The following is a 14,007-nucleotide window of genomic DNA, read 5'->3' as shown; positions in this document are numbered from 1 at the left end:
AAGAGTTGTTATGGGCTATGTGTCAACCCTTGAAGTATTTGGAGATAAAGAGCTACCTTTCATCTCTGGTTGTGTTGGGAAAGAAAAGAAAAAGAAACAAACAACCCAGTTTCTTCATGCAGCCAAACCAAAACCAGAGCTGTGTGGCAAAGGGGAGCTTTCGTTAGATGGAGCTGTATTTGAAAGAAAAAGTGAAGAAGTTGGTATTAGAAGAATGCCCCATTATTCAAGCATAGGGGTAACACAGGATTGAGAAGAGGAGAAAGCTTTCAGACAGAATTCTAACTGAAAGAGGCTTCAGAACCTTCAAAAGGTTCAAGAACAGGACTTTTGTTTTTAAAGATAAATAAATAAAACTGCATAAAAATACCTAACTGCAGCAGTAGGTTGTTTGAGTTGGTTTTTTTTTTTTTTCTCCTTAAATTAGATAATTCACTGCTCATCTGCCAACAGATAACATGAATGTGTGAATGAGAAGTGAACATCATCATGTGTGCAGCCTGGTACATGCTAATACCAAACCATAGAAAGGATTGCTCTCTTGAGCTATGTGTCTTTTCAGAGGTTTCTAGGTGAAATCAAAGGGGGTGAATCACATAGATGGGGCTGTGGAAAAAAAAGAGTTAAAAAAACCCTCCCAGAATAACCCAGATCACAGGGAGGCCAGCATAGCACTAACAGAACAAGGACAGAGAAAAAGAAATGCGGTATTAGAAGCATGATGCACAAGCAGTTCTAAATTTCAGACTTGTGACTGGGTAGTTACTTTTGGGAAAACATGCAAAAAATGTAGAGGCAACAAGGGTACATACCCAAGATTTTGAAGCTGAAGATGCTAACCTTTCTAAAATAGGCTTGTGCAGTCCCACTGAAAAGACTGTCGCTACCTTATTGCTTAAAGGGAAGCTGAGCTCTGCAGGTCAGCACTGCTCTGGATTTAATAAAAGCCTGGTGTTTTGAAAAATGACAGCAGCATGAAGTGAATCTTGACCTTAGGTAAGATCTGTTGAAATGTAAAAACAATTAAATACAAGCAATTTTATTTTTTTTTTTAAGAAACAGTTATCTAAATCCACAGACCATAATCACAGACTGATGTGGATGGCGGTGACAACTAACTCCACCCCACCCCTGAGAGGTTTGGAAGGTTTCAGCTGTCTCATCGCAGTGTGAGATGTGAGAAGTCCCATGGTAACTACAGAGTGTGAAAGACTTGAAATACTGGATAATCTCAGGCTTTCTGTGAAGGTAGCTGTCATTTTGTGTAATGTTCAAGTGTTTGACAGGAAAGGCTGGAATAGGTCCTCAGGTGCACAGTGCAGCTCAGTCTAGCTAGCCAATAAGAGTGGAAAAAAGCTATCCTTGAGAATAGTATTATTGCCCATTAACTGTAGTGCAGAATTGGCCTTGCCCCAGCTGGATTTTTTGTCTGAGGAAACTCAGTGCAGCATTTTTTATTAGCTACAGTACTCATATGCAGTATATTTCCAGTTAGAAAGCTCAGTCATACTGCTGTATGGCCATAATACTAGCAGCCAGTAGTTCTGAAATTGGGATCAATTGCCTTACTAGACTGACAAGTTTCTGAAACAGCTGTGCTTAATTCATGCACACATTGGACTTGTATTTGCTTTCCAGGATCTCATGAAGCTGTTTAGCCTTTTTGCTTCCTCTGTAGCTCTCAAGTGGGAATTTACCTCTCCTTATTCAGGGAGGGAAGGAGACACCACAACACAATTTTAGATTAAGGCTTTTTTTTTTGCTTTCTGGTTGGTGTTTCTGCAGAAGCGTAGCTGGCTATACTGGCTCAGGGGATGATCACTCATCCCCTTGCCTAAGCACGGGGGAAAAAAAAGGTGATACTGTGAAATGTTCAGGCAGTAATTTCAGTGATTGCCCTAGGCTGTGCTAGGGGCTGAGGAAATCAGGAAGCAGATGTGCAACTGCTGACAGCATCTAGATCACCTCTTCAGACAGCACAAGCAGCCACAGTCACAGTCTTCACCTGCAGCCTGAGATCTTCAGTTGCTGCCAGAATTATTTAGATATCAACACAAGGAGATACTGGTCAGACTTCCTTTACTTTGCATGATTCTTTGTTCACCTCTAAAGTGTATGTAAAGGTCCTTGAGAGCAGCCATTGTGAGAGGCAGTTCACTAAAAGGAGTTTTAGTGACAGCTATGCCAGAGATCCTTCCCTGAGCCCACCTTGTCAGTATCACTAGCACACTTTACCTAAGATAAACATCAGCTGTGGCCAAAATAAAAGCCAAAGAACAAAGCTCTAAAAGCTGCTTCTCCTCCCCTTGCACAGCTCATTATATGGTATTAGCAATACCCTATCTGTAATTTATCTATAAAGGTAACGCTAGATGTACATGGATCCCAGGTGAGGGGTACTGGATGGACCTCATTACTTGAAATGTTCTTTCCATAGCATACCTCATGCAAGCAATAGCAGCCAATGTACAGGTTGTACTTTACCAGGAAGCCCCTTGCATCCTTCTAGTCTTACCCTGCCCAAATGCACAATTTGCGTAATCTTAAAGAGGACACAAAGCAGCTTACAGTAAGGGCTTTAGATTGAATAGACTTAGGCTGAACAACTCTCCTCAGTGTAAGCAATATCCTCGGAGTAGAATTTGAGATAATGCTTTGTGAAGAGTTTATTTGGCTGGTTTTGCAGCTTTCCCTGCCCACTGTGCACACTCCCATCTCAGTTTCTTCCTATTGAGTTAATTGACTGGAGTCTAATCAGTAACTGTTGCTCAGAGGTTCTCAAGTATCACATATGACCATATTTCTTCACTGCCATTCCTGCTGACAACTACCTTTGTAAATGTTCTTCTCAACTATTTCCACTCCCATTCCACAATAGCAGTTATTCTACAGTAGAAACAGGCAGTAACAAAATATAACAATCTCCATTGTATTTTTCCTTTTCATACAAATAAAACTCGGGGTTTGTTGAAGCCTTGTTACATTGTGAACACTGCACTCCCCTTGCTCACTTAGTACTACTTTTTTGAAGGAAACTGTGGTAGAAGTTCCGGCTCTGCCATATACCAGCCTGTAGGTTTAACACAGTGTTGGCACCTACCAAACTCCTCTATTTAGCGGGAGTCTTACTGGGTAATAATAGAAATAGCAGGGTAGAAAAAGTAAATTTATGATAACATCTCATTATTCTATGTCTACTGCTTCACCTTTCAGTTTTATGAAAACCAATATTTTTCATGATCTCTTCTGAGGATTTACTAGCTAACATCACCTGCAGAAAGATGTGTCAAACAGTGGGAAATAAATCTATTACAATGAGACACAGAGAAGGGAATTATTTATCAAATTAATACTATAAATAATGCAGACAGGATCCATTCACACCCCTCCTCCCTGCTGCTTTATGGCAGGAGAGTAGATTTCCAGGCTGCCCCTGCTCCAGATACTGAGGCCAGTGCAGCAGCATTAGAAGAACATTACTGAGGTAAGTTTGGGGATCGCTGACCAAGATGCTGTAGCGACAAAACTGGAAGGTGTTTTGTTTTTTCTGTTACTTTCCCTTAGCTTTCCATACTACTTTTTGTATCTTTCAGAAAAAACTATTCAAATCATAATATTCTCAGAAAATGTGCAAGATCAGTGGATCAGCAAATCCTGTTCTCTGATTGCTTAGGAACCAGTTCTTGTCTATTAAAAACAATGTTCCTCAGGAAGATGCACTGAGAGAAAAAAGAGAAAATTCAGAGACATGAAAAATAGTCTTAAGGTGCAGAATTATTAATAACCTGGAAACAGAGGACACTCATCCCTTATTTCAAGAGATGATGAGGTAGGAATGGTGAGGAATGGATTTTTAATTTTTTTTTAATGAGGGCTCAAGTAAATAAATGAAAAAATAGCCTCAGAAAAACTGTATTAGAAGAGCAATTTTTGTAATGTGTAAGAAATACAAATTTATATCCCTCCTTATAGATTTTAATCTCTTAAGTAGCTACTGCCACTAAAGAGTGGGTTCAGCATGAGTTTGAATTAATACTGCTTTGTGTACCCACTTTCTAAACATTTTGCCAAATAGGCCTGTCATTCCCCATACTCGATATTTTGGCATCCATTTCAGCTGCCTTGCTGTATTGCCAAACTCCTCCTTGTGCAGCGATATTTCCAGTAGGGCAGAATGGCTTTTACTTACTGAAAACTGAAAGGTACTTTAGATTCACAGATCCATTTGTCTCTGCTGCAAGAAAAAAATTCCCTAAGATATTGTGTTTTCTTAAAGACATAAATATGCAGCTACTGTAAGGGATAATATTTTGCTTATTTATAACTTTGTGGCTTTACTGATTAAAATTATTATTTCTGTCTTTTGTGATATTTCACATAAAAACAGTCCAATTACTTCAGCAAAAAGATGCATACAGATGTATGAAAATTTCCTGAAGAGACCAATGCACTTTCAAAAACCAACGTACCAGACTAAATAAATATTTTGCTTTTAGTTTTCTATCTACTCAGTCAAAACCAGCAATATTTCATTAATTCAGTAGTTGTGTGGTCTTGATAGCTCCAGAAAATTGTGTTTACAGTATACTTATTTTTACTTTCTGTGAGAGGAGTGAAAGAAAGCCACTGTAGTACACTTACTTCAGCAAAGGCTTTTCAATCAAATCTACCATCCTTAAGACCCTGCAAGGAAAAGATAAAACTAGGCAAATGAAATGAACTTTTACTTCCCAAGTCTAGTCGCAAAAGCAAAACAACCCCACCCAGCAGGTAAAAACAACGATGATACTTCTGTAATCTCAACACCTGAACAGCACAATAACAAATTATTACACTTGCTTCACAGGAATACAGAAACTGATACCTTACACTATGTGTTTCCAAACTGAGTAAGAGCTACTTACCAACAATGTTGGATACTGTTTCCCTTGTGTATTTAAGTAATGGAGACTTAATGCTCCATAATACTCCAGGATGCTCCATAATGCTCTAGGAATGCTGGAACAAGTTGCTGTGGTTTTGCTGTCTACTAAAATAATTGTACCTTACAGCAAGAACAGCTAAGGAGGATGTGCACCTTCTGTATACTAAGGTACTATCATGGACCTATTCAAGGCACCTATTGTCTCTCCAAGCTAAGGGCATTAAAGAAGCCCAAATATTTATCCTGATAGAGAATAAATAACAAAAATGATGAAAAAGTAACATGGGAACCAAACAAGTACAGGGAACTTGAAGCCAGTTGGATATTTCATTTTGAACATGCAGATAGCCCATCTGTTCCTTACAGTATACTTATAATTTTTCTTGATTTGTATACAGTAAGTGTTTTTGACAATTTCATAAATTATATTACTCTTCAAACAAAGCAGTAAATTCAGCAAGTGAAAATCATATCAAGGACCTTTAACTTGTAAATACAAAATTGGTCAATTGGACAGATCAAATTAATGCTGTAAAATAAACACCCCCCCCCCCTTTTTTTTTTTTTTTAAAGATTAGCCTTCTCTCTCCAAAATAATCCTCTGTCAAGCAGAAAACAACCAAGATCCTCAGCAGCACCAAAATGGTTTGGAATTACAAACTTTTAGCCATAATAATAAAACAACAGCTTCTGTCCATTTATTTTCTTTGATGTTTTTCCTCCAATTAATGCAATATAGGAACAGAAAAAAAAATAGATTTCCTAAGGCAAATTAAATATAATTCAGAATTTTATTCTGGCTTAAAAAACACCTATAATTAGCTAAAACATAACATTTAAAAAACATCTTGCTTTCATTTATATGTAGTATTGCATGTAGGTATAATTAGCTGGTCAGTTCTCGAAAGTTCCTACCTGTGTGCCTGCCTTTAATTTGGATCCATTTTTGCCAAGATGCCTTTTCTTGTAATACAATATTTGAAATAAGTGAGAATGCAAGTTTGCCTATAAAAATGCCTGCTCCGGATACATTTACTGGTGTGAATAATTTAATGATTTCATCAGGGAGGCTGTAATGAGACAAAGAATTATCTTGCTGCATGCTATAGCCAGGCAGAACTGGGGTTGGGATGCCCCGAAAACCCATCTTGTAACTTCACAGCTATTTCTACTACAACATTTCAGCATGGTTACTGTAGAGGATTAGTTCTTCCCTTCTTCAAGCTTGAGAAGAGAGGGAGAAATTTGCCCTAATAGAGTGATGATGTTACAGATAGGATAAAATACAGTATCATTGCAGCTATGATATCATTGCAGCTAAGATGTATAAGTGCAAACCTTCTCTGGTAATTATTTGTCTATAAAGGATTTCATGAAACCAAGGGGGGAGTTGTCATTATTGCTCTGGCTCCTTTTATGCAGTAAGATGTGTAGGCTTGTGTTGCCACCAGAGGCTGGAAGCTAGACCAGATGTGGGGCTCTCAATAAAACCAGCTACATTATCTGAAGTAATTTTGGGTTTCTGCCACTAAATTGTGTAAAATGGACTGGGAACTTCCTCAGTTCTCACAGCAAGACAAAAATGTGATAAGTACAAAGGACTTGAAAATCATCAGAATCCTCTGTTTTCTCCCAGCTTCCTCCTTTATGCAGGACCTCTGAGAATTATCTCATTAACCATGTTCTAGTAGCCTTTTCAGAAAAGTTTCCATTCGTTTCAGTGGTATCTGGACCAGGACTTTTAGTTGCTCCAGGACATTCCTCATCTAAGTCATCCACTTCTTTAAAAACAGAAGTTCTGTTTTCTTCAGGGAAAAAGAGTCATGACCAAATGTGCATCAAAGCAGCTTGAAAAAGCCAAACCAGAACTGGGAGAACAAAAATGAAGAGTTGGCCTGTAAACAGCTGGATAGATTTATGAAATGTACACTTCATCTTCCTTTGATGGGAGCGTGCTAAAAATACTCGATGAGCTCAATACATTACATTTAATACATTTCTATTGGAACTAGTCACATCTTGTTTGTTACCGAGAAAAGTGCTGCTATATACAAACGAAAATAGTTTCCTGCTTGAGAAAGCCAAATAGTTTCAGCAATAAGAGTTTGGCACACAGGGTGGGGAAAAAAATGTGCTAAAGCTCAAAGATAAAACACTGCAAAGATTTTCACCACATAAAACAATGCAGAAGAGCATTCATTTATGTTTACCATGCTTGTGGATTGTGACATTGGTATTAATATTTGGGGATCATCAGTGATACTGAATGGATTTTCTTGTCCTACAAAAAGAGGCTTTCAAGCAAATGATGGATCTGTGGATGCTGTCAGGGCTCATGTTTAAGAGATGCTATGCACCTGGAACAGGATTGAGAAAGGCAACAATAAAAGACTGATTTTTATAAAACCATTTAGCATACTAAGTAAATGTCTGTTTACTTGTTAACAAACACATGGCTTGCTTCTTCTAACCTTTTAAAAAGCTGCCTTCAGTTATGCTCTTTCAGAAGTTAAGGGACAGACTTAAAATGCACAGGTATTACACCACAATTAATTTACAAATATGAATCCTTTGCTTTAATGTAATTTTTGAGATCTGCCAATTTATACATAAAAAAAAATAATCAATAACCACGAAAGGCTGGAGAATTTCGGCAGCATTTTGCTTTTGTCTCACTGGTTAACCAGACTGCACTGAGAATTACATTTGTTATTTTTTTCAAATGTGTTTAAGAAGTGTTATTTCTGCCAATGTTCGGTTATAATTAGAATAAAGCCCTGTGATTTGACAAAAATTAAATAGGCACGTATTAATGACCATTTCTTCCAGGGAAAACTGATTGAAGGGATCATTCCTTAAATATGCCTTTGAGCTTGTCATATTAATTTCCCCTCAGAGTTTCTAAACTATGTGTGGTTAGACTACCCACAATGAAGCAGAATATACCATTCATAAAAGCTATCTACCTGATCTAGCTGAAGATGTCCCTGCTCATTGCAAGGAGGCTGGGCTAGATGGCTTTTGAAGGTCTCTTCAAACCCAAACTATTCTATGGTTCTATGATTGTATGATCTTTTTTTAAAGATAAGCACTTGTCTTAGTTCTGATTTGTGATAATAGTCTCCTACTTACAGTTTAACCAAAATGTTGCTGGTAAATTATCCAGTGTCTACACATGTTATTAGAGCTTTGATTTCCTTTGCTTAAATACAACTTTGCAGGAGTTATCTAAATAAGGATCCAGGCATACCAACACAAGCCAATTCATTACTTATCAGCAAGAGATAAATACGGAAGGCAAATCAATCCATGTTAAGCCTATGTAAACCTAGGACAGACAGCCTAAGCCATCTTCTGGTCCTGATGCTACACCATGGCTGACTCCTCTAGTTACACATATTTTCACTGTTCTAGGGCAGCAAGACTTTTTTCCGTAGCTTGCTTTTAAAACTAATCCCTGTGAACTCTGCATTTGAAATAAATCGAGTCTTATAATTTGCTTTATTCCCAGATGGAATCACACAGTGATGCTTTTTACTTGGTTAGCTGTAAGTATTTAACAGGAAATGGGACAGTTATTGTCAATGTCAAATGAACCAGTTCTGGTTGAATTACAGAGAATATATTCAGAGAAACTCAGCTGAAGTCAAAATTATTCTGACAAATAACATTGTAACTCGACCTGACGAGAAATGGAAATGATAGCTCCATAAATATAACAGTAAAATTTTTAAAAAGCTCTGTTTCTTCTCTTAATAAAACAAATTTTAAGCTAAGGGCAGTGGTCATACTCTGAAACTGATTTTTAAGCTGTATGATCTCGCTTGAATGCTCATTTCACAAAAGCAAAGAAACAGTTTTACTCAGGTGAATTAGACTCTCTCTTTCTTTGTTCATGATATTTTCTCATAACCTTAACTTCAAGTGAAATGAAAAAATTATACATCATATGAATAACTTAAATGATTAGAAAACTCCCAAAAAATAAACACTACCAATGACACCTTTTGTGAATATTCATGGGTTTTCTTTTAATGCTGTTATTTTAAGCTTAAGTAAAAATGCATGTTTTAGGATAAATATAATGGATGGCAAAAGAATCAGAAAGCTTTTAGTTGTTGGGGATTTACAATTCTAGATAGATATATGTGTATATATATATATGTAATACGCACACCCACCCCTCATAGTTTAGAATGATAATGCCTCAGGGAAAGAAAGCAACAAGTATATTATTACCTAATAAACATTTGTTTATTTTAACATCTATTACATTCCCAGAATCTTGCAGAAATTATGCAAATATTTTAGAATAACCTGTGGCATCATGGATCTGTTAAGTGCAGTTCTGCCTGATTTTTTTCATAAAGAGTTTTCCATCCAGGAGTTGTTAGACATGTAAACAACACAAAGAACATTGGGAGCTACAGCTTAATGATATCTGTCATACAAGATGAAGCTCATTTTTTTCCTCATCTAACTGTCAGGTCTGTCTCCTCTCTAACCAATGCACAAACCCACACAGTAGCTAGAAGAGTCACTAAAGGGTAAGTGCATATCCAAGACTATCAAATAATGCATACAATATTTTAGAGGATTAGAGAAAAAGTAGTGTGATGAAGTCAAGAGATTAGATGGCCTACTGGGACAACGAGTTGAGCTTTAAATAGCGTCTGTAGCCAGTAGTACAAAAGCAGCACACAGACCTGCCTTACACTGAATTAATCCAAGTCCCTGGACTGTAGCTGTAAGACTAGCAGAGTGAATAAAGCCCTGTCACCAAACCTGTTCTAGGATGCGACAGTGAGGAGTCTGCATTTTCACAGGCTTGCCTTATGGTAGTTATAACTGCATTTGTTGATTTTAATAAATAAAATTAATTTCCCTACAGTTTTGCAGACCCTCTATGCATCCTAGCCTGTCTTGCTCTCCACATGTGTTCTTGGGGTCAACAGACGACTAAGACATTTGGTGGACCAGCCTATTATACCTGTATTATGTCTCTTCTGTCCTACTTCATTGTATGTTTCTTGTCCTGGTTGATCTGTTCTCTACAAACTTAAAGCCTTTTCCTAGCCATCCTCCTGACTTTAGTATAAAGTTATTGATAAATAGCTGGTTTTATTCATAGGAAAAAATTATTAATTTGCTTTAGACATGAGCAAAAATAAATATGATAATGAAGAAAATTATTTTTATTATCACAAGATGCACTGTTGAAAAAGCCACATGAAAGCATGAAGCATATCTATGCATAAGCTGAAAAAAACCAAACGCTCTTTGTAATTTTAATAGGTAAAAGTGAATTTTCTAATATTATTTCAGTCAGCTGTGACTTTCAATATGCAAATGTCACCAGAGTTGGAACTCTACATATTTTAAGTCATACATTTTTAACTTGATGAGATATAGTAAAACATGAAAATGGTTAACTTAAGACACTCTTTCCTACAAATACCTTACCAAGAAATAGAAATACAAGGAAATTAAGCTCTTCAAGTTACAAGTAGCTTGTGATGAAAATGTTGAGTGTCTTTGGTTGTAATACGAGACTTATCTGCTAAAAAAACCCAGTTGCTGCCACTTGCATTGCCAATTATTAAGATTCATACAGCAGACTAATTTAGTAGAAAAGGAAACAGGGTTCTTCTGCATTAGGCACTGACTTACATTATGCTTTTAAAATGTATAAGCCCAGAGGGATATTAAAATGTTAATTTGTATAGTATTTAAAAGGTAATTACTTTTATGCAATAAAATGAGAAGTCTAGTGAATACTAAACCCCGTGTCATGTGCTTTCTCTGAACTAATGCTACTGAAAAGAGAGAATGTATTTGTTTAAATGATTTTAATTTAGATTCATGGAAGACATTCTCAGTGACAAGAAAGTCTGACTGTTTGCAGCTTGACTCATTTAAAATCCTTACTGTATCAAAATAAATGTCAAAGAAAGGTACCTACACTTGTTGGATAGCACTGAACTGAAAAAATGAGAGAGGGGAAATTTCAATGATTCTCCTCATGAAAGGGTTGTTTGGCTTGTTCCTCAGAAGCACTGCTACAAAGAACACAAAAATTCCATTAAAATACCCTCTAAGTTGGGTATTTACTCAAATAAGCAGAGATGATTTCCAGTTGAATCAAAATGAACCAATCAATGAAACTGCCACATTAGATCATTTGATTACTTTTTTCAGCATATCATAAAAGAGATTTTTAGAAGCCATAGTTTTCTGAAACTGCTCGCAGAAATAATTTTTATGTGCAACCATTTGAGTAGTTCTGAGCAAACCACATCCTTTCATAGTTTCAATTACTCCAGACTCAGAAAAGATGAAAGACAAAACCACAAACCATGATAGGAAATCACATCAGAGAATAGCTGGTGAAAGATGTCTTTATGACAGTAAGCATATAGACACAGTTGTCCAGAACAAATGGAAACCAAAGAAGCAGGTTATATACCCGAGTTCTCAGTCTAGAATTGTTCCCAGTGCCTGAGTCCAGATGTACATTTAGGGTGTGAACCACAAGAATTGAGTGCATTTTTCCTCCCCAACACTGGTCCCCCTGCTGCGTCCATGGGGAGGGGAGCAGAGTGCATGGGCACTGAGCAAGATGAGGCAACTGTCAACATGCCTTCTGCTCAGGTCAGCTCTGGAGCACACCACAGAGCATGCCTGGACCCTGAATCAAAAACTGCCAAGGAGCTCAGATAGACCTACACACCCAAAGTCAGGTCACCAAATTATTTCCCAGGGCACACCTGGTCACAATTAGCCCTCTCTTCTTTGAGAGGCATCCCCTGTGAAAGGTCTCATCGAGATCCCTCTGAGGAGGTAGTCAGTGGGAATGGGGCAGAGCCCAAAAATCTCAACTTTCCAGTTCCCATCCTTCTGATTGGCATTTCACTGAATGGAATCTTTGTGCTATCCCAGTTCTTAATTCATTCTTGCGTAGCTAGACATCTATTAATGGCTAATGAAACTCTTCTTAAATGATTTCTAATGAAGGTACAGCCAGGGCAGATGAACTGTGTAAACTTCTTTCACATGGCGAAACTTAGGTTGATCTATGTTTAAAAGGAGAATTGCCAAGAAACAATCTGCTCTCCTAGGCCATTTACATATGCCCACTCTATAATTCATTAGTTTGACATTTACTGATCTTATTCTGTCAGTTGAATGTTGATTTGATTTTCACTCTGGCTATTACGGTGTCACAGGTATAATAGCACTATGAATGGTGCAGTAGATTTACAGACTGATTAAATTATGATTTCTGAGGAGTAACTACTGGTAGGAAACTAGATTTTAAAAACAATTTACCACTGGATAGCAATTAGCTAAATAAAATTATTATTCATTATAATGATTTATAGATGAATCATTGGAGAAAAATGCCCAACCACACTACTCTCTCATTTGAAACATTATGAAGAACAAGATATGAAGCATGATCAGTTTCCTGAAAAGGGCAGAAAGTGCAAGAAGAAAGAGAAGAACTGTAGAAAAGCTGCTGCCTGTTTCAAATCACTAAGACTTCTCACGCTGGAAAAGCTTGCTTTCAAAATTGAATGTGATAATAAAGTGAAACCAAGCTTTAGTTTTGCCATACATATGACCAACAAATAGTAATTTTTGAACTGCAATATGTTATATATAATACAATCTTATTTCAGTTCCTTTGTGAGACTGAATGTAGTATTTCTAGAACTATACCCAATCAACCCACACCTGTCCACTGCTGCATCATAGACATCTCTAAACAGCTACTCCTCTCTTTAACTGCAAGCACAGAGGTTTGCTCCTGAGCCAGAGGAATGCAGAGCCAGCCCCTATGGACAGGAAATCCTCTGCTCAAGTTGCCAGTTCAATGAGCACAGCCTGAGAACATGGACTGTGCACCAACCAGAAGCAGAGCTTGTCAAAGATCCAGCCACCTCCTTTTAGAGATCGTGGTGATAGCTGGTATATCGCTTCTTACAAAATGATCAGAGCATTTACAGAGCACATGGAAAATCTGGCATCAAGGCTCACGTCTAATCCACAAACTCCTTATCCCCTGAGTGCTCCAGCCAGCAAGCTATGCAGAGTGACAGAAACATTGTTGTCTCTTCTGGTAAAAACCCTTGCAAAAAGAAATTCAATGTTAATTGGGCCAAAACGGATCTGACTCCATAGCATACTACTTAAGATATGAATTTACTTTTTATCCGGTGGATATATTGTAAAAGTACAAAGTTGTAGAAAAAAAAATCTGGGAGCAGAAACCAGGACTCAAAGTTTACTGTTTCACAGATGAGCTTCATCACTCCATCCCACAGAATCAAGCCTCTAGAGATTCTGTTTAGCCCAGAAATAAATGTTTTTCCCCATGAAAGAGCATTTCTTCAATAGCAGAAAGGAAAACCCTTCCACCACCAGTCCAGAAGACCTTGGTAATGTGGTGCTTTATTGAGTGACAGCTGAGGATCAGCTTTCTTAGGGTCAAAATCACACTCCATAGCACGTGTTTCTTTGAAAGAAAAGCGCATAGATGCCCTTCTCTAGGAATGAACCCCCAAAATAGTAGATATACCCTAGATCCAGAAATTAGTTTTGAATATAACACGGTAGGTGTTAATGCTCTCAGGTTCCACCCTTGGGCTCCCAGCTCTCTTTAGACAGTGCAGAAGTAGCCTATATACCTAACATAGGAATTGGCATTTCATTTCGGGCAAAAAGCACTTAAGAAGTTAAGTCCTGCAATGGATTTGATACAATTATTTTCAAAGTATGCTGGCATACCCATAAGGATGAAGTCATGGATATTATATTACCAGCTTCAATTAACTAAAATAAAACATAAACTGTTTTCTCTGAGGATCAACTAAGATACAATGAAAATTATTAAATCTGTAGAGGCACTCCGTGGCTAGTGCAGGAATAAAAACGTGAATGATTATATTCATTAATATAATTACCAGAGAGCAACTTAAACCTTCATTTGCAACTTTTCATTGTGTGTATTTGAATACATATTTCTATTAGCAACAGTAGTAATTTGTTTGTTATGATGCATTTTGAAGTTATGGTAAATA

Source organism: Neopsephotus bourkii, unplaced genomic scaffold, assembly GCF_033783945.1.
Source record: "Neopsephotus bourkii isolate Nb327-2 ecotype Australia unplaced genomic scaffold, CSIRO-AGI_Nbou_v1 NB_379, whole genome shotgun sequence".
NCBI lineage: Eukaryota > Metazoa > Chordata > Aves > Psittaciformes > Psittacidae > Neopsephotus > Neopsephotus bourkii.
Note: the sequence above shows the minus strand (reverse complement) of the source record.